At 41.8% G+C, this 24,626-nt stretch overlaps 1 long non-coding RNA gene across 1 annotated transcript in view; it reads right to left on the bottom strand.

Annotated features, from left to right (window-relative positions):
• Positions 1-546: 546 nt before the first annotated feature.
• LOC115666022 (uncharacterized) overlaps positions 547-24,626 on the bottom strand; it is a 42,879-nt gene continuing 18,799 nt past the window's right edge. Inside the window, exons 2-3 of the long non-coding RNA XR_008817696.1 lie at positions 772-850; positions 547-695 (exon numbers count right to left, since the gene is read on the bottom strand). This is a non-coding gene — a long non-coding RNA (uncharacterized LOC115666022). The remainder of the gene's footprint in view (positions 696-771; positions 851-24,626) is intronic.

Here is a 24,626-nt window from a genome sequence, read left to right as displayed (position 1 = left end):
AAGGAGAAGATCACTAGCACTGTCTTATTGGAAAGGGTAAAATTGGCATTCTAAACCCATTAAGTCAAACATGTCCTTTGAAGGAAAACATTTGCCACAGTAAACTAGTAAGGGAGTTGCAAACATGTCTTATTCATGTCAAGCCAGTGCCACCTAAAGCAAGTTTTAGTTCCAAGACTCCGAAAGCTTTACGTTAACGCCATCTTTAAATCCTAGTATGGGATTGCGGTAGATGTCACCTATCTTGATTTCCGTCCACCTGTAAATAAAAAGACAGAGAAGAAGATCATCAGACAACTTTTCTCATATCTCGGCCACATTACCTAGCCAGAGACGACCGATATATCTGGAAAAGGATTGAGAATTTGTTTACCTAAACTTTGTAACCAGCACATGAAGAAACACGCATAAAAACACTCAAATGTACTCGGCACCAGCACATTGTCTTGCTCCTCCACCGAAAGGCATAAAGTTCTTCGATTTTGTGCCTAAATCAAGATCGTGATATGCAATGGAAATTAGGTTATGCCAAGAAGACGAGAAAAAAGTCAGTCCATGAATATTAATCGAAGAGTTCCAGTCGCGCACCTTCCGGCGCCAAGGGTTAAATTCAAGAGGATTGTCGAACACCTTGGGATTCATGTGGAGAGCGGTCGTGACTAGCATGATCGGCCAACCTTTTGAGATCACAAATCCTGCAAGTAGATAATTCGTGAGAAGACATTGCTTATTAATGTTTCAAAGGTGTGAATGTCAATCAAGACTACTCACCGTTCACTAGGATATCTCGTACTGCTCTTCGCATTTGCCCTAGAGCAGTATTTGCCAGCCTGAGTGTTTCATTTATTACCTGAAGTTTTTTCCAGAGAATACTTTTATTTTTTGGAACATGATAATTCTTTGAAGCATAGAAGGCACACTTTTAATTATTGGAACATGATACTTCTTTGAAGCATAGAAGGGCAAAGAAACAAAACGCCAATGAAGGGATTTTTGTTCGCCTGAATCGTGAAAGCCATCGACTCGTATTCATCCCAACAAAGCGCAGTACTTTGCCCCTCCCTCTTTTCGAGAATTGCTGTGTGCTCGGCCTGCAATATAGACGTTGCCATTGTTGAATAAGGTTTGACAACATGGCGCAAAACAATATTTTTATATATCATGTAAATTCTGTTACCGTTAATTCCTCTAGAACTGCAGGGGTCTCGGATAGAAACTTGAAGATCAAAGCCAACATTGTTGAAATAGACTCAGTGCTTGCAAATATGCCCACAAACATCATGTTAACTATGAAATCCTCCGTTAAGAACTCTTCATTGTCCATGTCACCGACTGCCTAATCGAGAAAATTGTCAGAAGATGATGGAAAGCAGTAAAGTAAGTAGTAAAGTGTATGAAAGTTTGTATTGCTTTCTCATATCAACATTGTACAATCATAGCCCTATTTATAACACATAGGGTTGAACTAATTAAGGAAAAAAATATACAGAATAAAGGAAAAAATCAATTCCTAATACACAATATTCTAGTTTCCAATCAATGAAATAATCGGGATCAATTAGGATCAGTATTGAGATCAATTAAAATCGGTTGGGGCAACAGTATCTTCAACACTCCCCCTCAAGCTGGCGGTCTATACACATCAAGGATGCCTAGCTTGCTTAATAGATACGTATGTTGCCTATGGCATAGAGGTTTAATAAAGATATCCGCGGGCTGCTTCGTCGTCCTTATTCCTCTTGTCTTGATCACTCCATCTTGAATCTTGTCTATGATGAAATGACAGTCAACTTCTATATGTTTCGTCCTTTCATGAAAAACTGGATTTACTGCAAGTTTAAGTGCATCATCATTGTCACAGAATAAAATGGTTGGTTCCTTTACCCATATACCGAGATCTTGTAGTAATCCTCTTATCCATACTATTTCACAGCTGATTTTCGCCATTGCCCGATATTCCGCTTCGGTGGATGATAATGAAATGGTCGACTGTTTCTTGTTTTCCAAGAGAGTAACGAGTCCCCTAATTTTATGCAAAATCCTATGACAGATTTTCTACTCATAGGGCAAGTAGCATAATCTGTATCACTATACGCTGTCATCTCCATGTTGTTATCCCGAGACAGTAGTATTCCCAAACCTGGACATCCATTCAAGTACTTCACGACTTTCAGTACAGCATTCATGTGGGGCTGCTTTGGATTATGCATAAACTGACTGAGAGTCTGCAGGCATAGCATATGTCGGGTCTAGTCATGGTTAGATATATAAGTTTCCCGACAAGTCTATGATAAACAGAAGGGTCTCTTAGCAAAGGATCCTTATTCAGAGGTGATAAGCCCTTATCATATTCAGCTGTCGTTAACTTGACATTCTGTTCAATTGGGATAGCAGCTGGTTTGGATCTTGATAGTCCTGATATGATCTCTAGGACAAATTTGTGTTGACTGAGATAGATTCCCTTATCTGATCGTGCAATTTCTATCCCGAGGAAGTATTTGGGAGGTCCCAAATCCTTAATGTGAAAAGTAGAGTGCAAATACTTTTTAAACTTCTCAATGGCATTTTCAACATTTCCCATAATAAGTATATCATCAACATATATAAGCAAGTAAATTAATGATGTACCTTGACTCCATGTGAATAAGGCATAGTCATGTCTGGATTGTTGGAATTTAGCAGCTGTAAGTGCAGTGGTGAATTTGGCATACCATTGACGAGAAGCTTGCTTGAGTCCGTATAGGGATTTACGGAGATGACATACTCGATTCTCCCCTTGTCTGCATAAACCCGGTGGAAGATTCATGTAGATTTCTTTTTCTAGATCTCCATGAAGAAAGGCATTATGAACATCCATATGATGAAGAGGCCTATCACGAAGAGCGGCAATTGAAAGAAAAGAACAAACGGTGACTTCCTTCGCTACTGGAGAGAACGTTTCAGTGTAATCAAAATCTTCCCGTTGTGTAAATCCTTTAGCCACTAGTCTTGCCTTATAGCGCTCAATGGAACCATCCGCCTTGTATTTGATCTTGTATACCCATTTGCAGCCAATAGATTTTCGATGAGTGGATATTGGAACTATATCCCTAGTCTTATTTTCTATTAGAGCACGTAATTCATCCGCCATTGCTTGTTGCCAATGAGGGTCTTTGGCAGCTTCATCATATGAAGATGGTTCATGTCCTTAAGATATTCTACTAATGCAGCACATATGTTTAGGTAAAAGTCGAGCAAAGCTAACATATGATGAGATAGGATAGTGAGTACCAGATGACTCCAAGGTAGGACAAATATAATTTGCTGTTCAAGTGGGCGGTTGTGTAGTATGACCGGAACGTCGAGGAGGAGCTGTTACGGTGGATGGAAAAGTCTCTGGTAGTCCGGAAGATATGTGACCCGAGGAAGTAGGTGATTGGGGAGTAATAGCGAACTCTGATGTGACTTCCTGTGGAATGTTAGATGAATTATGTGTACCTGATGGTGAGGCTGCATCATATTCAGGGACCGGAGATGCCATGGGAGATGATATATAGGGAATCACCATCGGTTGAGGAGGCAAAAGATCTTCTTTGGTAAAAAATGGACGTTGATGAGTAATTGTATTTTTTTGTTGATTAGAAGATAACTCCTCTTGGAAAGGAAAAAACATCTTCATGGAAGTTAACATCTCTACTGATAAAGAAATATTCGGTGGATGGATCATATACCAAATATCCCTTTTGAAGAGTAGGATATCCCATAAATATGCACTTAAGAGCATGAGTACCCAATTTGTCTCGAGGGCCCACAGTAGACACATAACATAAACAGCCAAAAACACGAAGATGGCGAATGTCTAGAGACTTCCCAAAAAGCAATTCGAAAGGAGTTTTTCCATTGAGAACTTGTGACGGCATCCAATTGATTAAGTATGTTGCTGTGACCACACAGTCTACCCGGAACGTTTCAAGAATAGAAGCTTCGTATTTAAGCACACGAGCAACTTCTAGGAGGTGGCGATGTTTTCTTTTGACAATACGATTCTGTTGAGGAGTATATGTGCAGGAACTCTCGTGAAGGATGCCTTTTGAATTGAAGAATGAAGAACATTCATGATTGAAAAATTCTCGGCCATTATCAGTGCGAATCCGCTGTATGGATTTATGAAACTGATTTTTTATAAGGGCAAACAAATTTCTAAGATCGGAAAGTACTTGGGCTTTGGATTGCATCAGAAATACCCAAGTTGCTCGTGTATGGTCATCCACAATTGTAAGGAAGAAAAGAGATTCATCATGGTGTGGAGTGTGGTATGGTCCCCAGATGTCCATGTGTAGAAGAAAAAAGGCTGTATTGGCACATGAAGTGCTTTGTGGAAAAGATAATCGCGATTGTTTAGCCAAAGGGCAGATAGGACATTTTGGATGAGGGAAGGAGGCACTATGGCCTAAACACTGATGGGATAAAAAAGTATTTTCGTTAATGCTAGCATTACATAAAATGCCCTTATTGAAGGGAAAATGTGAAATATCAAAATTTTTGGGAAGAGTGGCCCGAAAATAGAGTCCCTCATGATTGTTACCCAAGCTCATCAGTTTCCCAGTTGAAAGGGCCTAAAAGAAACAGATGTCAGAATCGAAAAAAACTTGACATGAGTTGTCTTCACAAAGTTTGGAGACAGAGATGAGGTTAAATTGGAATTCGGGAATGAGTAGTACATTTCTCAGAGTAATGGAAGGATTAAGTTGTATGTTCCCAATTTTGGTGACAGATGTGTCATTTCCATTGGGGAGACGTACTAAAGTGTATGCAGATGATTTGTGGATACTGGAAAGGAAATGTTCATCGCAGACTATGTGATCACCAGCACCCGAATCAATAATCCATGCTTTATTTGAAAAAGAGCTTAAGCAATGGGAAGTACCTGCATAGCTGGTCAATTTATCTTGTGTCCCCAGCTGGTTTAAAGCACTCATTATTTGCTGAAATTGATCCTAATTGACAGGTTGGTGGGCCTTGGCATGTGCCACGACAGAAATATCTCACTCTTTCTTTTCTTTATCAGTTGGTTTTCCATGCAGTTTCCAACAATTTTCTCAGGTATGGTAATGACGTTTGCAATAATCACAAAATTTACTTTTCCCTTTGTTGGCACGTGATTTGGAGGAATTTTGGCCATTAGATCCTCTCTAAACCGAGGCTGACATGGCCCGGTGTGTGCCGTCCGATTTGGGCACTGTAAGGATAAAACCAGGACTGTCTAATCGCATGATTAAATCATGACCGTTCATTCCAAAAGATGACCGCATGTGTTTTGAGCCATCGGATGTCACAAATTGATAACGTCCGTATGTTTGGAAATGAGAGATGTCATCTTCTTCCTCCAGAATACCCATTTGTGAACCCCTCGAAGCTCTGAGGACGCCATGGCCAGACTTCGCCGTGAGCAGGCGCTGGTCCAGCGTTGCCTTGGCCGCGAGAATGACCTGATCTCTCACTTTGAGGTACTCTGACGAGGCCAGACGCTACGACTCCTCTTGCACCGCGAGTTGGTAGATTCGGCCGAACAAGGGGACAGGGTCCATGGCAAGAATTTGGCTTCGAAAAGGTAAATAACTCTCATTCAAGATAAGTAAGAATCTAGTTACCTTTTCCCTCTCCTTTATTGCGCGATACTGAGCTAGGGTCTCTTCGGGTCCCTGTAGCCATCTTGAGTTCATTCCACAGTGCTGAAAGTTTGTTGAAAATGGTGAAAATCGAAAGATTTCCCTATTTGAGCTTCGACAGGGCCTGGGTTATGGAGAAGATTTTGGCCCTGTCGAACTTCTCATACATTTCTTGTATGTTATCCCAAATTCCTTTTGCATCTTCTGTTTGAGGGAGTCCGGCGGCTACCTCTGGCATGAGACAATTCTCGATCCACGTTCTGACGAGCTAGTTGCACTTCCTCCAGTGTCATGCGAGTCACTTGTCGGTCGGGATCGGGACGGTGCCGTCAATGAATCCCTCTTTGTCCTTTGTAATTAGGGCTCGCCGGAAATCTCGAGACCAGACGGAATAGTTTTCCGACCCTAAGAGCTGCTATGCGATGAGGGGGAGCTCAAGTCCGTTAGCGGCGGTCGTGTACAGGGGATCTCCTGGTTCGGGCCGCTCATCGGTGGTACCTGCGAAGGGAAGAAAACCTGGTCCATAGGTCGGGTATGGGTTTCCCCCGATATTGAATGGACCTGAACCGCTTTGGTTCGAAAAAGACCAACTTGGTCCAGATCTTGGGTTGGGCTTAGCATTGAGTGGCGGGCCTCCTTCTGGTCCGCTGTTCTCAACTTGCGTTAGATTCATTTGAATAGGTTGGAGGTGAACCGGGAACCATTGAACATATGAACTCGGAAAAAATTGCCCTGGATTGGTCTGAACAAGCCCTGGATTGGGCTGAATCGGGTCTTGTCGCTCTTCATTGAGGCATGTTTGGCCCTGTTCATCTGCTAGTTGGTTGTTGGAAAATACTTCTAAATCTTGGGAAGCTCCATATTTTGATGCTTGATTTCTTGGCATGGTTGGTTATAATCGAAATATCCCCTTCACAGGATGAAAATAAAATTTTGATGAGAAGAGTAATATCAACTTGTCGTGTTCCTGGAGGGAAAGGATGAATGAGACGGGTTAAAAAATAATATATCCATGTAGATGGCTCAAATGTTTTCTCTTTCTGAGGTTTGCCTACAACTAATTTTCCACTCCCATTAGTCCCCGTTTTCCAATTCACTAAAGGTCATTACTCTATAGCTAAAGAAAAAAGCATAGCTATACCATCGTTTGGAACCAAAGTTAGTTTTCAAGAGAAAATGAAATGGCGATTTGAGATTTTCTTTTGACGAACAAATTCTAAGAAAACATAAGAGCTTTTCAAGTACCTTCAGGAACCAACGGTACGTAGTACTCGGGACATTCAAAGGAAATGCCATGAAACTTTTTAAGAACCTGTTGAACTTCTCATGGGTATCGTCTGCTGAAGTCTCATCAGATTCGTAACTAAAAAGTCGCTTGGTTGTGTAATCGACCATCATATGAAATATGAACACATAAACATGAGAAAATTGCGATGGTCTAAATAAGATGTAAGAGACAAAATAAAATAAAATAAGATGTATAAAAAATAGAAAAACTAGAATTCTAGTTTTACGGTAGAAGTGGCTTTTTTCACTTCGATGCACGGTTGGCTCGACCACTTTCTTAGGCATCTCTGAACCACTTCCTCTATTTGTGAAAGCAGCTTTTCTCTAAGGATCTCCGAGCCAAAGTGATTCAGAAAGATTCTTCTTATGTAGTTATGGACAAGACCGGCTCTGTTCAACCTGACTTCACCCTCCGGTGCAAATAGCTTGGCAAAGGTATCCAAGTACCAAAGTTCAACTAGCCTTCCTTCTTGCCGAAGAATGTGATTATTAAATTCAGGGTCAACCGACATAATAACTGGTCGGCCTGCTAAACTAGTTCGGAATATCGGCCCATACCTAAAAACACAACAGAGAAGTGGGAGAAGATGAATGGTCTCCCTATAATCCACAAGAAAAAACAAAATGGGCAAAAACCTTACCTCCCAACTCTCTTGCTGATGAAAGGACGAAGGTCTAGAGAGTAACACCTCCCAACTCTCTTGATGATGAAAGGACGAAGGTCTAGAGAGTAACTGCGAGTAATTAGCTGAAGCATCTCTCCAATAAAAGGCAAACTTGTTGATGCTGGAGGCAAGACTCCATTACATTTCCTCCTCTTGTTCACCCAATAGTACGAACTCATTGCCAAATCACAAAGTGAAATGACCCACATTTTTTTTTTCAAGTTTGTGGCTTGTAGAGCGTGTGAAAGTGTTGGAGGATTCAACTGATATTTATCAGTGGCTCAATCTTAATAAATCATGCAATTTGAGTTGAGATTTCCAGTGGTTAGCTCAATCTTAGGAAATCACGCAATTTGAGTGAGATTTGGGGTGGTTAGCAATCTTAGGAAACGCAGAGCAAGCGCCACAATTGGAAGTTTTATGGAATGAGAGTCTTACTACTTTTACTCAGCTTTTCTAGTAGAGCATTCCGATAATCGGCTGATATTTGTTGATGGCTCAATCTTAGGAAATCATTCAGTTGAGATTTCCAGTGGTTAGCAAATCTTAGGAAATCACGCAATTTGAGTGAGATTTGGGGTGGTTAGCAATCTTAGGAAACGCGGAAACGCAGAGTAAGCGCCACAATTGGAATTTTTATGGAGTGAGAGTCTGACTACTTTTCTTCAGCTTTTCTAGCAGAGCATTCACATAATCGGTTGATATTTGTCTGTGGCTCAATCTTAGGAAATCATTCAGTTGAGATTTCCAGTGGTTAGCAAAATCTTAGGAAATCACGCAATTTGAATGAGATTTGAGGTGGTTAGCAATCTTACGAAACGCGAAAATGCAGAGCAAGCACCATAATTGGAATTTTTATGGAATGAGAGTCTGACTACTTTTCTTCAGCTTTTCTAGCAGAGCATTTCGATAATCGGCTGATATTTGTCGATGGCTCAATCTTAGGAAATCATTCAATTGAGATTTTCAGTGGTTAGCAAAACCTTAGGAAATCACGCAATTTGAGTGAGATTTGGGGTGGTTAGCAATCTCAGGAAACGTGGAAACGCAGAGCAAGCGCCACAATTGGAATTTTTATGGTATGAGAGTTTGACTACTTTTCTTCAGCTTTTCTAGCAGAGCATTCCCATAATCGGCTGATATTTATCGATGGCTCAATCTTAGGAAATCATTTAGTTGAGATTTCCAGTGGTTAGCAAAATCTTAGGAAATCACGCAATTTGAGTGAGATTTGGGGTGGTTAGCAATCTCAGGAAACGCGGAAACGCAGAGCAAGCGCCACAATTGGAATTTTTATGGAATGAGAGTTTGACTACTTTTCTTAAGCTTTTCTAGCAGAGCATTCTCATAATCGGTTGATATTTATCGATGGCTAAATCTTAGGAAATCATTTAGTTGAGATTTTCAGTGGTTAGCAAAATCTTAGGAAATCACGCAATTTGAGTGAGATTTGGGGTGGTTAACAATCTCAGGAAACGCGAAAACGCAGAGCAAGCGCCACAATTGAAATTTTTATGGAATGAGAGTCTGACTACTTTTCTTCAGCTTTTCTATCAGAGCATTCCCATAATCGGCTGATATTTGTCTGTGGTTCAATCTTAGGAAATCATTCAGTTGAGATTTCCAGTGGTTAGCAAAATCTTAGGAAATCACGCAATTTGAGTGACATTTTGGGTGGTTTGCAAGATCTTAGGAAACGCAGAGCAAGCGCCACAACTTGAATTTTGATGGAATAAGAGTCTAACTACTTTTACTCAGCTTTTCTAGCAGAGCATTCCGATATCTAACTCAACATTTTAACAAAATGATTAATCGTGAATACTTATAAAAAAGAACAAAGACTATTTAAAGAAGTACGTACGTCAATGATTTTGCTCGATCTAGAGTTGAGGAAGCTAATGATAACATTAGCCCAACTTTAAATTTTGCCCGACCGGTCACCGCTACTGATCATATTTTCGAATTTAAATAGATATCAAGGAGCTCCATTTCAACAACCTCCATAGCAATATCCTACACAATATCGGCATATGTAATTCACTGTTTCATCATATATTAGTGAAATACCTTTCGCCCGAGGTTGATCCTTGGTTTTTTGAGAATCCGATTCAGTGGCGATCCGGACAGGATTTGAATTGCGTAACAAGGATCAACAATGACTAACTCTAGAGGAAAAGAAATCCAAGTATAGGAAACTGAAATATCTTGATAGACCGAAGCTGGGGAAAATACACGTGTTGATGATTGTGGATCCCTCTACAATACACACATATTCACTTTAAAAGTCCATTACAAAGCATAACCACTCAGAAGCAGTTAATAGTCCAATGGGCGGTTACAATTGGATCTCCATAACTTTGGGTTTCACGATCGTGCGTCGACCTTATCCACTAGTTACAAGTACCCCTAGATTTAACAACCAATCGGTATCCTCATTCTTCAATCGGTATCTTCACTTTGTTCTCATTCTTAATTTCTTGTGTCCAACACTGAACCAATTTCATTATGTGATAATGGTCGACCTATTGCCATCGTATGTTAATAGCTGTATACCATGGTCATCGATAATCATCACGGTCATCAACAAGTATTTCCATTATTAGTAACTCATCGATAACCAAATCGTACTTGACACCAAACTTTATACTCATCTAGATTGGCATCATGTCGATTTCAAAGACTTGGTCATTTTTTTGTGTCAACATTCACATAATCAATATTATCATCAGTTCAAGTTTCGACATGAGCATTATACACGGCGTGTGATGTCTTAAATAAACCCTAAACCATCACTGCCTCCGAAGCAAAGCGCCTATAAGTGATGAGTTTTTCCCGCATAATAAATTAGATGGAAAATCGGTAGGAGACTTTTTCGACCCGACAAACAAGATGAAGTTTAGCCTCATCATGCATTTTTCCCTACGATAGTGAGGTTTCATTATTCCCATTGATTCTCTGAGCTTAATGCTCAATTAAATTTTATGAAAGAAAACAATATCCTTATGTTGAAGTACTTCTTCATCTCCTCCTTTCATCATTTTTGTCGTCTTAGCAATGATATTTACTTGCTATTCTCATGTTCTCATTGTGGATCTATTGATTAGATCTCTATCCGTCAATCCACCTTTGTTTAAAGCCAGCTTCCCAATTCGGAGATTTACATGCATTTGTTCATATACAAGGAAAAAAATGTTAATCCAAAAGTCTCGTGACAAAATCAAAGGTTAGACAGGAGCCGATGTTTGCATCTAACATAGATAGACACCAATATTCGCTTTGCTTAGAAAATTGAATGATTTTTTTTTCTTTTTTTTAAGTGTGAAGTCATGTACTAGAAAACTACGAATATATGTGAAAATTCCGATGTAAGGATAAAAAACACCATTCTAAAAAATTATCTGAAAAAGCTCGAAACTTTAGCTTAATTTGGACTTTATTCTTTACTTATGCTTGGGTTAAATAATTTTTTCAGAAAATGATTGTGGCAGGTGAGAATGAGATGAAGCTAGATGGAAGATCCAACCCGAGTTCGCCGCCTCCTCCGATCCCCGGAAGGTAACGCACATGATTCTGCCTGGTCTCTCCGATCCTCCACCTTCGACTATCTTGTTCATATTATTTCAATTGAGTCATTTTCGGTTAAATTGTATCATCAGTTCGAAGAAGAGCTATTTATGTGCTATGAGTTTATGACTAGTGTTGACACCTGATTTTTAACCGACGCATCGTAAAGGTAAAAAAATTTGAAATTAGGATTTTTGATCGCAACGGAACCCATTTTTCAACCAAAAAGAGTCATTTAGTATTTGAATTAGCATTAACTGCTCATTTTCTAGCTTCTTACACTTTAATATCAAAAAGTCAAAATGTTGACTTTGAGTTGACTTTTGGTCGACTTTTCCACAATTTGTGGAATTTTGTTCAAATTGGCTAAAAATAAAATTACTTCGTTGCTAGTCATTTTTTAGGATAGTTTCCTTCACGACATTTGATCTAGAGGTCGTCTTACATTCAATTTTCAAATCAATTTTAGAATTCCAAGCCGAAGGTGAAAACCCCCAATTTGAGCTTTAATTAGGAGTTCTGATCGGTTCTTCATGATTTGCGCAATTAAGCCACGGATGAGCCTAATTTCTTATATGCAACTCAACTCCAAAATCAATTTGATCAATTAAGTTAGCCAATGACTTGCAAAACCAAGCTAGATTGATCCAATTGAGGTAATTCGACTTGACCCACTCTCATCTAGGGTTTAATTTGATGAATTGAGCTTCAATTTGATGATTAAACTCCAATTTCCTTTTGGGATTTAGTTCAAGCCAATATGTGGAAGTCAATTTGGGCTCATTAGAATGTTTTAAACCTATTTGATTGAATCAGTTGATTATTTTTCAAATCAATTGGATTTAATTGAAATCAATTTTATCAATTGAGGATAAAATTGTGAAAATTGCATCAATTGATTGAAAAACCCCAATTTGTGTGAGACAACTCAATTGAGATGAAATTAGCATCACCCATGATGTAATTTGAACAAATTCATTTAATTAAGATGTTGGAAATGATTTTAATTGACTTTAATTGATTGGATTTGAGTTGTTTCACTTCAATTTAATCCATTCTTTTTGACAATTGTATAGAAATTCTTTGCAATTAGGTCCCCAATAGAACAAATTGGACTAAATTGCATAAATATTTTGCAATTGAACCGACCAAACCGGTCCAAGCAGGTTTGAACCGGTCCTACTAGCTCAAGTCGCCATTCCGGCGAGAATGGTCGGAAAATGGCCACTTCTGGCCATGATTCGATCACCACATACCTTGGCCATCCAACCCCTCTCTTGTTCATGAAATTACACAAATGCCTCTTTGGAAATTACTAAAATGCCACTGTCATCTAAAATTAAGCCAATAGGAGCATTCCCTTATTAAGCAAATTATCTAGGACATTCATCAAGAATAAATCTTAGCCATCTATTGTGCCATATCATCTATCCAAGTGATTCAAAACCAACTAATAAGGGATAGCATTAATCATTAAGGAAACAACATAAGCCCTTAGATCAATCCAAAGGCTAAAATTCAAACTAAAGGGAGGTATATAAACTTTTCCCTCCAAATTTCAAAGTGGGCTAGCCATTTGAAATATGAAATTCTCTCTCTCTCTCTCTCTCTCTCTCTCCATTCACCCATTTTTAGACCGCCGGAGCTTCCCCGTCCAAACTGGCAAACCACTGCCCTTCCTCTGGCAAACCACCACCATACTGGCGCTCTTGGTGTCCCCCTAAGCCGATCGTAAGCATCGCTTGGCCAGAGATCCACCGGAGACACACGAACCAGCCGGTTTTCTTCCTTGGCGTCTTACAGGTTTTTCAGCCAGTTTGCTGTCCAGCCGTCTCCCGCGGCTGATCCAGCCATCCGGCGACCTCCCGTCGTGTCTAGAGCCTTGTGGCTAACCTCCTCAGCTCCTTCACGTGGCTGTGGTGGTTGGCCTTAGTCGAAACAGCCACCAGTATCACTATGTTTTGCTTGATTTCATTGTTACTCCAAGGCTTTCATATTGTGATTTAGATACCAGAGAGCTATCCTCGGTGCCATATCGAAGTTGAGTGGTGGCCGAATAGCTTATACGAGCTTGATGAATTCATCACACAAGGTATGTAATCCTAAACGGAGTTCGTGACTAGATGATGAAATGAAGTGGTTATATGCACGTATGAAGTGAGTCAAGGCCAAATATGAGGATATGCTTGTTGTTTGAATGTGTAGAATGCTGTATGTTGATTGATCTATGCATAGGAATCATTCAATGAATGTTAGGAGCATTGATTTCATGTTCTGTGATTTTCGTGCACTAATGAGTCAGGAACCTTCTGCTGCTGATTTGAGCCTCTAGATGTTGAAATCTAGAAAAATGCTTAACTAGAGATTCGAAGAGCACATTCTGAACTTCGATTTGATATATCGTGTGTCATGAACATACATCATCTACTATGTCAAATCGTTATTAGAACATTTTATCAGAATCTGGAATGTTAGTTTATCTGTTCTGTTTCTGTGATTCCTGACCAACCTGACTCGGTTCGGTGATTTTTATGATTTTCTATGTTCTTAATTTGGAAAAACTTCCCTCATGAAAGTTGTAAAGGACATCTTGATGTTTCTAGCATAAAATTTTCAGAAATTTTACGATGATTTGGTCAGCACGATCAATGCTCAAAGTACTGTCTTCTGGTCTGTAAAAACTGATTTCTGACCGACCTTTGCTTGTTCTTCAATTTTATGAATTTTTGTGTTCAAAATATTGAAAGGTGTTATCGAAATTGAAGCTCGTATGAATGTTCAAAGGTTTGATCAATGTGTTGATTTGATTTTGTGTTCAGATCCATAAGTTCATTTCTTTGAACATCAAAATGTGTTCTCACACCACCGCCCGCAGCGGCTGCGTTGGCTTCGGGCTCTCTTCCCCTCACGAAGGGAAGGAGTTCGAATCCCAGCGCTATGCGTTAGAGATTCTTAAGCGTGACGTCGTGGTGGTGGGTCCTGCGCTAGCGTCACCCCGGGTTTACCTCTCCGGCTATCGGCCGTGCGGGGGGTTCCCGGGTTATCAAAAAAAAAATGTGTTTTCACAGTTTCGATAGACTTAATGTCCTTTATTATCATTAACCATTAATCAATCGAAGTTAATTGATTTAGTGGTTGGGTGATCGAAATGCCTTGAAGGCAAAGGCTGATCCCTAGGCCCGTTTTTGAATTGATGATTTGGATGCCCTTGTTATTCATTGGTTACTTGTTTGCATCATTTGTTTGAAATGTATGAGTTCAAATGTCAAATTGACAACCATGAGGCGATCCATGGTGAAGGAGGTCGAGAGTCTTTGAAGGGTGGTGACCGATGTCCAATCCGGTCTTAATTTTTGTACCAAATTTGATACCCGACCATGTCTCGGGTTTTTCCCATTTGTGTTGTAATAAACACCTGACGAGTTACAGGTTTTCTTTTCTTGCTCTTAGATTTGCTTGTCTCTTAATACATTTGGGTGTTTACTTTTACGCCTTGCCTTTCAATAATTTCCTTTCTAGACTACGATTCAAATGAAAAACACAAAAATAAGATGCATGATCACTTAGTGGGTTAGGATTTTGACATGAAAATGATAAAAACAAATGCATGGCGACTTAGATAACTACTAAATTAAGTTTAGCGGTACCAAAAGGGTGTTAGTGGAAACATTAACGTAATCTAGTCTCCGAACTTAGATATCTCTGGTTTCGAAGAAATCGAAACGAAATTTCCACATTTCGATTGGATATTCTAGCCGACCCCCAACAAAGGTTAGTGGCAACTCCTAATTGTCAAAAACATAAAATCAATCCCATGTCATGCGAAGTATGGATTGAGGGAGATGTTCATGGTAATGGACCTTATGGATGAACAAAAGAATAATGCCTTTTTAAGCTGTCTTTTAAGATGTGCCATACAGACCGTTTCACGAACAATTACCTCTAAACCCGCTCCCCTGAGACAGCCCTCAAGGGGTGGGTCGCGACAGCTAGCTGGCCTTAGAATTATATGGGTGATGACAAGATGATCATTCTTGATTTGCACTACAGGAATATGGGTCAATATGGGCCAGACAATTTTCGATTCGACTCGAAACCCAACCCAACTCACCCGTTTGACACCTCTACTTTCAACAGAGACTCCATGGAGCCGCACGGGAGGCAAGTAGGTGCTGTCGCCCCTCCTCGAGCCCCTGAAGTTTATCGTAATATGCCTACAAGGCCAGTTATCTAAACTTCTTTAGGACCCGTAACACTGCCTAGTCCACCCAAACTAGCTGATGTGTGCATGGCTCTTGGCCAATGTTGATTCCTTCCTTTTGCTTCTTCACAGCCGAATACGTATTCCCTTTCTCTGAATTTTTTTTGCTCTGACTCTTTGTCTCTCCAAGAGCCGAATGAGAGAATATATCTCTCCTTGTTCTTTCGGAGTTTTCGTCCCCCTAATTGCCAAGATTGCGCAGTCACTCACAAGGTGAGAATGTTCCTCTTTTCCTCATTCCTTGGCCAGCCACCTTCACTTTCCATGCGTGTGTAGCCGGCCAACTCCTTTCCCTCTTGGCCAAAAATATGAGCTCCACGTTTGGAAAGGATTGATCAGCTCTATATGCTGCCTTGTTCACTGATTCAACATGTGCAGGCAGATCACGAGCAAAAGTCCTATTTACCATTGAATGGCCGGCCATGCTATCTTCTAGAAGTAGTTGGGTTGAAATTGCTTGGCCGAATTTAACGTATAAATTTACAACGGTGCACTACCAACATTAAGTTTTATAACTTTTTACCATCAACACATCATCAAACTTATCGTAGGAATTTAATTTTAAATGTGAAAGTCAATCATCACAAAAAAAGAAAACAAATTTGAGATAAGCGCAATCAAATTTCTAAACTTTACTTTTTCTTTTATAGCTTTTTCAAATGATTAAAAACTTTACTTAGGAACTTATCATAGCCCTTAAATCAACAACTACGGTAAACTATTCTTGAAAACTGTGCAATTTAAGGATTTATCTTTTCTTTCATAAACTTCTTGTGATGATTAAAATTCTCACTTAAGGATTTATCGTATTCCAAAATTCAACAGCTATATATTGACACTTAAATATTGGCTATTCTATTTAATCATTTAGCATATCAAATCCCTAAACAAAAATATCATTCACATTGTTCGCATTTGCATTACATTTAGGATCTGTATCGCGTCAGTAGAATTTAGGACTGATACATACATGAGTCACATGTCATGCACATGCACCGGCCACAAAAGACAAACGAGGGGGTCTCTCTCTCTTGCCGTACACCTTATACGCCCAAAAGGACAGGGAAGAGACGGCCAGAATTCCGAGAAGAACAGAGAAAGAAGAGAGGAGGAGAAGAGAAAAGTCAAAGAAATAGACAAAGTGGAAGCTCTGTTTTCTTTCTGCTCCGTGGACTGACACGAAGCGAAGGGGCTTTTCTTTCTCTATCTCCCTGGTCTCCGTCCATATACACACGAAAAGGGAGAGAGATAGGAGGAGGCTTTCCCGAATGGAAAAAAGTGAGGTACGTTCATTGATGGAGAGGAGAAGAAGCCAAAGAGAATAGGACAAGAGAGGCGGGACTCACGGCACAGTAAAAAAGGAAGAACGCGGACAACACGAGGAGGACCGGGGGCGTTTTCACGTCGCCGCGCGCCACTCCTTCACGCCGTTCCCTGCCGTGAAGGCTCGGGGCAAAAACTCCACACTGGCGGCGAGCCCGCCCCCGACCCCGACCAGTCCAAGCTTCATCGCCGCACGTCAGTCACTGAGATCCGTTCGCTATCCAGCAACGCACAACCGGGCTCCGCCAAGGTCGCTCCAGCCCTCGACGACACGGCGGCTTCTTCTTCACTACTGTTCATCACCAGCGAACACCTAGACGAGTCTCGGCATGCTCCAGGTCGCTGACGTCCGTCTGGCAGTGCCAACAATCCCACGTGTCCATCGCACCAACACTGAAGCTTCATCCAGCAAACACCGGTGCGTTTCAGGACCAGTACCAGCCACTACGACGAGCACCGGAACCAGTCCAAGGCGAGCCCTCTGTGCAGCTCTCCCGACAGCCCGGCGTTGCTTCCTTTGGAGAGGAAGAAGACGACACAAGTTCACGACAAAAGAATAGAGAGGGAGGCGGAGAGAGACCGAGAGGGAGTCGAGGGACTGAACCGGGAGAGCAGAGCCGAGAGGAGGAGAGGGAAAGCAGAGCCGAGAGCGGAGGTGAGGTACCGACACGCATACCGAGCCACGGGGAAAGAAAAGTGAGAAAAGAAGGAGAGGACTTCATATTACAGGCTGGTTTCTTTTCCGATTCACAGGCGACGATTATTCCATCAAAGCTGTGCACATCTCTTGTGCATGGCTGCACTCCCGCGATTAGTCGCTACTCAGCCTCTTGAGGCCACCGGCCTGCCTGACACGCTCGGACGATCTTAGCCGCTGCCCCGCTCGCTTCTGCTCCCTCGACGACTATCCAACACAGCCGAGCTCCTTGTTCCGCGACGAGAAAGTGCTGCACCATGAAGCCGCCGCCCCACTGTTTTGGCGATGAGCGAGCTGTGACCGACTCCGCTGCCCTCACGCATCCGAGCTGCGTGACCCGACGACCTTTCTGCCGTGCCTCCTTCCACCGCCGCTGTTCCCCTTTTGCTCGGCCACCCGTAGCTGCTTGTTCTTGCTAGCTGTGTTGCAGGTTTCCCGTACGCCGGTTCTTCCATCGCCATGCTCAGCTCACTCGGCAAGCTCGGCGTGTTTCCTCAAATTGCTGTCCAGCATTCTCACTTACGTCGCCACATGTCACGCGACGATTTGTACAGAGAGAGGAAGGGGCAGATTTTTTGTCAAAGGCAAAAGTCCAAGCGGTGGGCGGAGATCCAGGTGGAGTACGTGAAAAGAAAAAAGGAGCCTCTGGGCTTTATTATGTTCAACATCATGTACTCTCAGAGAAGACGCAGGATATTCAACACGAAGGAGGACATACAAAGGTGTGGTGTTTCTGTTTTGCATGTCAGCCGAGAGTCCCTGCTGCTCTTTCCAGCCGAGGACCACTCCATCGGCGAACCTCACTCCGAGCACCGCCAAGCCACTCCACCGCGAGCTACATCGTGCCACCCCACCGGTAAGCTCTCACCACCGCGATTCCCGAGATTCACCGGTTCGTCAATTTGGAAACAAATCCTTGGACTAAATTTGAATATTCGATATTACTGCCTAATTCATTAACATTGTGATCTAACGTGAATATTTCGGGTGATAGGCAATTTTCTATTATGTTTTAATTGCGAATTTTAATAGAATATACCAAAAATACCATGTGCATGTCATATGAGAAAATATTGGGTGGTCCGGGACCTCCACGGAGGCGTGGTCCCGGACCACTCAGGAAGCGCCACGTGGTCCACGTGGCGCTTGTGGGGCCGACTCGCCAGGCCACGATTTTCTCCGCAAAAAATAATTTCCATCCTCTTTCCTAGCCTGCACGCTAGCCCTACGTGCCCTCTCCCTCTGCTCTGCAATTCTCTCTCCTCTCCTCTCCGTCCTTTCCTTTCCTCATCAGAAGACGAACAAGAAAAGCAAATATATTTCCTCTCCAGCGTCTCTCTCTCCAGCAAACGCGCTTTCAAATTTTGAATCTCTTTTTTGGGCTCTCAGATTTTGCTTCTCCGCTCGTGTCTACTCGGGCGTTCGTCAAGCGGCCGTTCCCCGCTCGTTTCTACTCCGGCGTTCGTCAAGCGGCCATTCCCCGCCGTCGCCGACGAAGCACATTAAGGCCGCCCCTTGCGCGCTCGAAAGGGGGTGAGGCAGAGGCCGAGGGGCGGTCACCCGCCTCTCGACAAGAGCTTCGGCTTATCGCAGTTTTTCGGGAGCAACAACGAGCTTAGGGACGAGGTTGGGAGAGGGCAATTTTTTTTTTTCTTTTTGGTCGAAGGCGGCAGCTCCCAAGGCAAAGGCTGCTTCTGCAGCCAAGCCCAAAGCAGCTGTGGTTGGTGTGAAGAGAAAGGCGGCCGAGAAGCTGAAGTTGAAGCCTGCGGCGAAGCCGGTGCAGACTTCTGCGAAGGCGACGCCCTGTGAAGAAGGTTGCCCCCGCGAGGCTGAAGTCGGTTCCGGACCGCGGCATCGTTGAAGAGGGTGACCGCGTCTGCCGGGACCTTGGCCAAAGAATTCGTGATGGTTCTGTCTTACTGCCGGAAAATCCAAGCTCCATGAGATGACCTCAGCTCTCCCCCTTACTTGGTTATAGATTGATGAAATTAACTTATTGAAGGTCATATTCACGAACACGATGCTTAATTGTCTCAGTCAATACGACAGCATATGCTGTTTTGTGGCATGTTGTTACCAGTTCAAATAGAATTTGGTTTTGTTACTTTCTAAAGACGCTTCCTGTCTAGTATGACTACCATTTTCTCAAATCTAGCTCTCCATTTGTTGGGTGCTTGACAAAATGAGCAGCTTTCAACTTGGGAATCAACCGAAACCATTGGAGTGAAAATTGTCCATAAATCCTATGTACCTGTACGAAAAATTCGGTCTTTTCTTACAGTGATTATCACCTACTTACTACAAAGATACTGAATTTCGTTAGTTGGGACTAGATCGTAACTCCGGTTGCTCACAATTCATCCCCATCAGTACTTGCAGTGTTGTTCTTAGTTGGACACTCGTTAGTCACTAAGCGACATCAAGAAAAAATTGACAAAACTGTAATCCTGTTGATATTGAGCAAACTGGAAGATCCTCGATATCTTACTGTGCTTGATTAACCAGGGAAAGTCGAGAGAGACAAAGCATTTGTCACAAGAATAAAATTGTAAATTGTTGCCACTTAAAAGCTCGACTCACGGTGCTCGGGTGCTTGAAGAGCCTTGGGCGTCGTATCATATACCGAGGTGATCAATAAGCAAGTGTTTTTCACCTAAATCAGATTACCAAATAGGGATCACGCAGTTTCGAATCATGCTAAATGTGACGTCCGAGCAGGGAACATGAAGCTGCAACAATACCGAACCTGTAACCCCACGACAACCAAAATCTAACATCTGTGTATGATCCGAAGCCTACATCAATGAAAGCAAGAAACAATCAAAGCAACATGAAACCCTCTTCGAGCGAAAATCAAAATGCTAAAATCGCATCACAGATCTTTGAATACTTCACACCAAATAGAAGTAAGAAGGACTACAAAAGACTACTGGACACTGTTGAATCAGCAGCTACTATTTCCTGAGTAATTCAAGACAAGGTCTTCCCCAGTTGAATGAGACAACACCACAAAATTTGATCCCCTGTTGTCTTTTCGGCTACAAAATGGACAGCAAGCATATAACATGGGTTCATGCTGCGAATGAACATGATCGACTACAAAATTACCGTCCCCTACTCTAGTAAAGAACACAGCACCGACTCATTTCTTGGCCTTCTTCACTGGCGTCGTCTTCAGCCTCGCGGGGGGCAACCCTCTTCACAGGGCGTCGCCTTCGCATCGAAGTCTGCACCGGACGACCTCGCCGCGGTGCCTCAACTTCCACCGCCGCTGTTCCGCCTTTTGCTCGGCCACCCGCAGCAGCTTGTTCTTGGGCTTGGCTGTGATGCAGGCTTTGCCTTACGCCGGTTCTTCCATCGCCAAAATCAGCTCAAAAATTGCCAAGCTCGGCGTGCTCTCCTCAAATTGCTGTCCAGCATTCTCGCTTACGTCGCCAAACTGTCACGCGACGATCTTGTACAGAGAGAGGAAGGGGCAGCCCCTTCTGCCTCAACGGCAAAAGTGCGCGCGAGGGGCGGAGATCCTGGTGGAGTACGTGATAAGAAAAAAAGGAGACTCTGGGCTTTATTATGTTCAACATCATGTACTCCCAGAGAAGACGTGAGGATATTCAAAACGAAGGAAGGACATACAAAGTTGTGAAAGTTTCTGTTTGCTGGATAGTCAGCCGCTGAAGAGGAAATCCCTTCTGCTCTTTCCTGTTCGAGGACTTCTGCATGAGCGAACCTCACCGAGGACCGCCAAGCCACGCCACCGCGAGCTACATCGTGCCACCCCACCGGTAAGGTCTCACCTAGGGCGATTCCCGAGATTCACCGGCTCGTCAATTTGGAAGGAAATTATTGGACTAAATTTGAATATTCGATATTACTGCCTAATTCATTAACATTGTGATCCAACGTGAATATTCCAGGTGATAGGCAATTTTCTATTATTTTTTAATTGCGAATTTTAATAGAATATACCAAAAATACCATGTGCATGTCATATAGGTTTAGTTGCATCATCCATGCATCACTTTTTGCCATGTCATCATCCACGTCATCATGTATGCCACGTCATTGCTTATAGGTTATTTAGTGATCATATGCTAGGTTCATAACATGGTATGTTATGCTGGAATAGTTACATGTCAATTTTGCTCATCATTAGAAATTGCATGTTAGGTCATTTAATAAAAAATTGCGCGTCACATTAGAATAGGCATACTTTGTACGTCATTGCATTTAGAGTAATTACATTACATGCATCGCATATAGGATAGTTTTCATTTAAATAAAAGAAAACCCTAAAAAAGATTTGAATGAAAATGCGTGCTAATTAGAAACCATATTTAGGTTAAATGTGTTTTTTCAAACCAACTTTGTAAGGTGTTGCCTCAGCAGTCATCTTAGCTCTGCCTTGCTGACTTCCATGGCAAGTCCAAGCTGAATAACTGATTCCTGGTTGAGAGAATTAAGTCATCATTTATCTTTGAAGATATTTGTGGTGTGTTGGCTACTTAATAATCCTATTTCTAACCATAATGCTTATCTTGTGGCACATCAAATGCTCAATGTGTACTTCCGGCTTTGTCATGTGTTTGTCAGTGTAAACAGTGTTGCATTATAAGAAACTCCGAAACTCGGAAAGCAAAGCTTGTTGCTTCTTCCATGATATGTAGTATTGATTGATTGACAAGTGGAACATAAGATGTTACTAAATTGCCTGGTTGGTTTACCTACTCTAGTCTCTAGTTAACTAGAGAGCCAATTACAGAGATATCTTCTAGTGATTTTTGAACTCATTTCTTGAAGCAATCCGAATTTTTATGAAGATTCTCATCCGCTTTCTTCTCCAGTTTCGGACCCTTTAGCCTAAATTCAATAGCTTAATGCCAATTTCATCTGTTTATGTAATCCCTATAGTATACCTCCCCAAAAGATTTATGAAGATCAGATAATGAACCATTAGCTGTTACGTAACCGTTTAGGGGTTATTGGTTATGTTGGATGGGAGTGTTGCCAATGACTCATTAATTTTTAAGATTAGGATAATGACACAAATGGTCTCCAAATTTTGGTCTAATGTGATCCTGAAACTTTTGATTTGTTCAATATTGTCCTTCAATTTTATTCCGATGTGCAGTGTCGTCCTTGAACTTTTAATTAATGTGGTCCCTAAACTTTTGATTTTATTTTCAATCTAACCCTAAAACTATATGAAAATATTCAATATTGTCCCTCAACTTCAATTAATTTAAGTTTAGGGACAACATTGAACATTTTCATACAGCTTAAGAATTAAATTGAACATGTATCAAAAGTTGAGAGATGACAGATATTGCACATTGGGCTAAAGTTCAGGGACAATATTGAATAAATTAAAAATACCTGATTATTTTTGTCATTTTCCCTTTTCAGATTAAATAGTGTTTTGTTGCCATCTTGTGGAATTTGTGAGGAGTGGCCGTTATTTCGGTTGGCAAAATCAGCCACCCTCTCTCTCTCTCTCTCTCTTCCCGGCAAAACCCAAACAAGAGTCCCACACCAACATTCACACAAAACTATATCTTACATAATTTTCAAAAGAAATGCAATTTCACAATAAGAAAAAATACCCGGCATTTTCACAAGGGATAAAAATCAAAGCCAAAATCATGTAATTTTTCGAATGGATTTCAAAAAAACACTTTTTAATATGATGTATTTAAAATTAATCGAAAAGCGATATCTTTTAGGTTCAAAGATTATCTCTTCCGCAACAACAAGAAGAACACAGTGGCCCCAATCCTTACCCTTCTCTAATCCCCAAAACCCAAATATTTTAAAAATAGGCATTAGAAGATATTCATTAACATAATAATGTATTTAAAAATTATTGGAAAAGCAATATCCTTTAAGTTCAAAAAATTATTTCCTTCTCAACAAGAAAAAGAACTCAGTGGCGCCAAAACCTCCTCTTCTAAACCCTCCCCACTCAGAACCAGAACCAGAACCAGAAGTACAAATTCTTCTCAGCCGGATATGAAATCGTTCGCCATCACCGCCGCTGCCACCGCCACTGCCATGCTCTTCCTCAGCATCGCTTCACGGCTGATCAAATGCCGCGGCAGCAGGAAGGACGCAAATGCCACGTCGGATGCCGGTTTCCTCAGGGACCGTCCGAGCGGAGTGAGCGTCGATGGCGGCAGGAGGGCTGCGAGGTAGTAGTAGGAGGAGAAAATTTTTGACACAGGGGCATGCTCGTATGTCACGAGGCAAAATTTTGCTCTTCGGATTAAAGGCCTGATGATGCGCATCCGGATTCGAATGGTTCAACCCATGAGTCTAATCGGGGATAAATCCTCAACATTGCATGTAATTTCAATGTTAAACCCTTATGCAAGAAGTCCCATATGAGCTGCCTGAACATGCACTGTGTGATGTTAAGACGGATGAATACATGAAGGAGGCGTCGAGGACCAGCTTAGAGGGGCATGAATGGAATGAGAACGGGCTGAACACTCATTTTAGATCGAAGAACTGCCAGGACAGTGAGCATCCATCTCATTCCTGGGCCTTGAAACGTCTTGGAAAGGTGCCTCGACGGCCTTAGAACGATATAAATGAAGGTGAAGTGACCGAACGAATCAAATTTATTTGATTCACAAAATGCAGGTATCACCGAACTAATTACCTCTTCTAAAGCTCATATCAAAATGATTTGAACGCGTGCAGCGACAAAGATGTCAGCACGACGGGAAGATGCCCGGTCGGCTGCAAATCTTGATCGCGCAGAGTCTCGTGACGTTCTCGATGGACTTCATGAAGCTTTTCACGTTCAAGTAATCCAACAAAAGGGTTAAGGATTGCTAGCACGCTCACACCATGAAATGAACCCAGAAAATTTTTTAGCATGAGTTGCTCAAATTTTTTGGCGTTCTTCCTCACCGATTTTCCCTTTTTTTCTTTTCTCGAATTCTTGATCCTCTCGGTTTGTTTTCTCTCTTCTTACTCTCTCTCTGTAATCAATGTCGCCACGTATATCTCTCCTTCTTTCCACCTTGACGGCAGCCCCTCGTTCCTTTTCTAGTTTTTCCTATTTTAGTCCCTAGAAACCAGCTCATAAATCCTGACAGCCACCTATTTTGATCTCTCACGGACGCTGAAGGTATTCTAATGCGTGTGATCTTCATTCTTGCCTCTGACATTTCTTAAGA

The sequence above is a fragment of the Syzygium oleosum genome, unplaced genomic scaffold (genome assembly GCF_021117445.2).
Source record: "Syzygium oleosum isolate NSW1041296 unplaced genomic scaffold, Sole_v2.1 Sole_v2.13, whole genome shotgun sequence".
In the NCBI taxonomy this organism is placed as follows: Eukaryota; Viridiplantae; Streptophyta; class Magnoliopsida; order Myrtales; family Myrtaceae; genus Syzygium; species Syzygium oleosum.
The sequence above is the reverse complement of the archived record's forward strand: the minus strand, read 5'-3'. Positions and strand labels throughout refer to the sequence as shown.